General features: G+C 43.7%; 1 non-coding gene across 1 annotated transcript; it reads left to right on the forward strand.

Annotated features, from left to right (window-relative positions):
- Positions 1-2,753: 2,753 nt before the first annotated feature.
- Positions 2,754-2,826, forward strand: Trnak-uuu. The gene has a single exon. It is a non-coding gene; the product is annotated as a tRNA-Lys (tRNA).
- Positions 2,827-4,684: the final 1,858 nt, after the last annotated feature.

The following is a 4,684-nucleotide window of genomic DNA, read 5'->3' on the forward strand; positions in this document are numbered from 1 at the left end:
TAGAGTCGCATCATTGATTCCTGTTACGTTGATAAGTCTTAAAATACTCGCAATTACCTGCAGTCCCTAACAAATATGCTTCCATGGTTGCGGGGAGAATTTGCACAGGATATAACGCAATCCGTGGGTACCAACGTGATGGATGTTCTGTCTATTCTGCAGGGGAAATTACAGTCATTCTTAACAGAACATTCAGGGATCACTGTATCGGTCGTTCAAGATGCACAAATTTTCCTGCTTGCTCACCTTACTTAAATACCTCTGCACTCTTATATGTCGCGAAAATTAAAAGGACGGGTCTATAAGGTAACACAGACGACGGACGGAGAGCCCTTGGAATGTCATAGTACGAGTGCGTTTCGAATTCGGACCGGAATTTAAATCCGGCGGATGTGGTAGTGGATGAAAATGGACGCGACCTTGAAGGATGTTGGTGGGGAGGTCTGGAATAGCTTTGTGATGCAGCAGTTAGCTTGACACGATCGGGCCGCCGTATGCCAGTAAGAGGTACCGTACACAACTCTGTTGCGCAGTGCATAATCATCAAGTTTCTCGCGAAGTAAGGCAACAAATCTACGGAAATTTTGAGGAGGCTCCGTGCGCAGTTTGGGAAAGAGACCCTTTCGAAGATCCATATATCCATGGGTATGAACCGCATACAACAATTTTTTGAGGGCGGGTGGCTATGGAAACGTACCACTCCGAAGTCGACCATGGACAAGCATCAGGCCATGCAACATTCTTGCCGTACAGGACATTATTGCACAAGATCTGGTGCTGCCGAACAGTGGAGTAGCAAACATAACTGGCGCCCGGATCATGACACATTAGGGGCGCCTGCTCCTCCTCGGCAATCGAGGTATGATATTACACTCCTTTGGCGTCGCCCCTTTCCAGAAACTTGTATCACAGTATACAGAATTTACTATAATAATAATATATTTTTCAGAAAATCTTGTTTGTCCTGAGAGACTATTTTGGCGATCCTCGGCAACAAGTGGCGCCCGGAACACGATAGATCCCCTTGCCCCCCCCCCTCCCCATCCCCCCATCCCCCCGTTCCTCCCTCGCCCTTGTTGCTACGGCACTGCTGCCGGATTTTGGTTGGTTGGTTGGTTTGTTTGGGGAAGGAGACCAGACAGCTAGGTCATCGGTCTCATCGGATTAGGAAAGGACGGGGAAGGAAGTCGGCAGTGCCCTTGGAAAGGAACCACCCCGGCATTTGCCTGGAGCGATTTAGGGAAATCAGGGAGAACCTAAATCAGGATGGTCGGACGCGGGATTGAACCGTCGTCCTCTCGAATGTGAGTCCAGTGGCCGGATTTTGGTTCAGACAAAACCCACATACTGCAACAAACGACAATGGCAACCTATCCGAAACGTGATTCTCCTGTCCCGCACGATAATGCGAGGCCTCATTGTGCTGCTTTAACGAAGGAAAAACTGGAAGAAATTCATTGGGCAACTCTGGAACTTCATCCTGCGACTACCGCATGTTTGGATGGTTGGAAGAAGTTGGAGGACACCTCTACCAGCGGTAGAGGATTTCGTGCGCATGTGGCTGCAGACACGTCCCTCTTCTTTCTTTGAGAATGGCATCAAAAAGATGCCAGTTCAATGGGAAAAATGCGTCGAAGTAACAGGAGCCTGTGAAGCAAAATGAAGTGGGCGTATTTTTTGGGGGTTTGAGTCAGTAAAGTTTGGAAAAAACAAGCGTATATTTTATCACGACTGATTTCATGCTCGGGTAAGGCAAAGCGATTAAAGTTTCGGTGAGTGGGGAGGTGTAGTGGTATTAGTTACCGGTAATATATACTTCGTCATATTTGATAATAAATACACGAACCATAGCAGAGTTGTTTGTGTCCATGTGATACAGTAAGACAGACTTTTGTGGGGCGTCTTCTGAGAACGGGACGGTGGTTTGCGGCACAATAATCTTGTTACACAAATATTATTTAGAAGTCTTCTTCGAGTATTCTTCCCACTGCCCCAGAAAAACTAGATGGTTAGGTACACAAAAAATTCGTTCTGATAATTTGACAGCTATAAATGTTAAAAATTACTTTCGTACGTCAGAAAATTCGCTTTGTTTTCCACTATAAAACAGTACCTCGATAAATTTACTCGTTTTGGATGTTTTGGCGGTGCCCTCTCAGTTACCTCAACTTGTGTATAATTTCCTTCTGTATTTCTACACGTTTATGCACATTCTTCTCATTAAAACATCGTTGGGCTGAAACGTGCTGTTTCATTTTAAACATGAAGTAATACATCAAGAGTTTTATTTATACGTTTCTAAGTGCAACATGTAGCCTGTGTCATCAGCTAGGCAAGAGAAAAATAAAATGAAGTCTTCCTTTTATGCAGTCGTTTCTCTCCTTCTCTAACTTCTGTCGAAAGAAATATAGCATATAGCTCTAAACCGTCATCGCTTCTTCGCTACCAGGTGGTCTTCTCCACTTACGTGATAAATACGGACACTTGAATAACGTCGCCTCGTCACTTATTCCTTTCCACCTGTGCTTTATATGTAGTGCAGAAACCAATTTTACGCTTACGCAATAGCACGTAGTAGCTGCCGCTCTGCATTCCGCCGAGCACTGGAGCCGCCTGCTAGCTAACTTCCTCGTCAACGCCCGCATCCTCATAACGTCCAACAGGCGGCCGAACAACGCGTTTTACGTCACACCGTCCGCGGTGAGTCACAAGTTCACATAGGATAACGTGTTTCTGGGGACGCTCGCTACAGAGCCCGGATAGCTCAGTCGGTAGAGCATTAGGCTTTTAACCTAAGGGTCCAGGGTTCAAGTCCCTGTTCGGGCGAAAATTTTAAATTCATGATTCCGAAAGAAAAAACTTCGCTTCACTTTGCCCTATAAACATGTTTACACGCGTATCACGCGTTATCCAACATATTCCATTAAAGGGAAAAGTGCCTGTTGATGCACGTCTTCATTTTTCCACAATTTTTGTAGAAGTGATACCAAGTTTTAAATAATTTAGTTTATCATTCAAGGACCTATGCCACTTTCATACGCCTACAGTTGCTTGTTATACAGTACATGGCACAAGTAAGTGACGTTGACAAAATGTCTTGCTGCTGGACGCTCAGAAATTCGTGAGATCATCGATACATCACGTACTGAAGACTCTTATGCCCAAATTTGTAATTCAGCTACCAGTACCTATTTTCACTGCCGCAGGGTGTAGTGATTTTTTTTTCTTTATTGTTATTTCATCCTCCCCCTGCACATATAGGCACGGGTTAGGCTATCATGCTCCTCAGCCACATGAGAGGGAAATTTTCAAAACATAATATAAACGCTGAACAAGGCGGTTGACAAAAATAAAAGTTTTGTGCAATAAAAGGACAGCTCGTCAGTTGCTTAAGTTAAAATATAGAAAGTTAATTTGGTGCTTATTTAAAATATAAGCACAGATGAATGGCAAATAAGTGCCACACTTGGATATACAAAAAACAGACTGACAGTTGCGTAAGGTGGAGTGGAAATACCGATGTCTTGTCTGATGAAATCAAATATATCACTGAGTGAAGAGGTGAGCGGATGAAGACTGACAGGCACACGGGCATTATGGGAACGAAGCATTTAAAGGTAGTGCAAATACGAGGGGATTTGTGTAGGTAGACATTGGAAAAGAGATGGGGGAAGAGCGAAGAGGTACGCGGTTCCGAACCAAGACTTAGGAAGGGGTGGAGAGGATTGCAAGGGAAGGGAGCCCTGACAAGGGGACGGTGGTGGGGAACTCCTAAATCTGGTAGGACTGGTATATATTAGAACGGATTTCACGGTCGGGTAAGGGAATATGATTAAGTTTCTGTGGGAATGTCATGTTCCTTTTCAAATCTTTCCGATCTGATCTGTTACTTTTTACAGAATTTTCGATTTAATCTGTTACTTTTTACAGAAACGTGGCATAAGACCGGCTTTAAGACCATCAAAGAAAATAGGTCAAGCACTCCAATCTGGGAAGGATAATCACCCTGCTGTATCAGCATGTGACGTATATAAAACTCCGTGTACGTGTGGTAAAGTTTATATTGGAACAACCAAGATAAACGTGAATACACCGCTGAGGGAACACAAAAGTCTTTGCCGACTAGGGAAAATAGACAAATCGGCTGTAGCAAAGCATGCTCTTCAGCCAGGAAGTCACAAACTGAAGTTTTTTAAAATAAAAATTTTATCTTCGACGACGAACTATTATTCACGGCTATGTAGTAAGGCTGTTGAAATATACAAATGTATGAATAATTTTAATAGGAAAGCCCATGAAGCATAGCGACATATGGACACTAGCTCTGTGCAACTGCTAAACAGTTTTTTATCTTTGACAAGTCGACTATGGACAGTTAAGTTTTATCTTTAACAAGGATCATCTCTGCTTATTACGTGTAACTCCGGCCACACCCCTTTTTCTGCAGTTTAAATGTCGCTGTCAGACGTCCGACCCGTCAGTCAACAAGACTCAACGGAAGAGCAATGCCTCTGAAAATGTCCAACGCAGTTCTGGACGAAACATTAGGAACAGAAGAGTTTCGTGGACCACGATCTTATACCCTGAAAGATTTATAAACACTACATACTGTGAAGCATAGTAAAGCAAGCGTGGAGTGGATAATCGCGTAGTTTTTTCCACGAGATTGCGGGAGCGGAATTAA

This window comes from Schistocerca piceifrons, chromosome 8 (assembly GCF_021461385.2).
Source record: "Schistocerca piceifrons isolate TAMUIC-IGC-003096 chromosome 8, iqSchPice1.1, whole genome shotgun sequence".
Lineage (NCBI taxonomy): Eukaryota > Metazoa > Arthropoda > Insecta > Orthoptera > Acrididae > Schistocerca > Schistocerca piceifrons.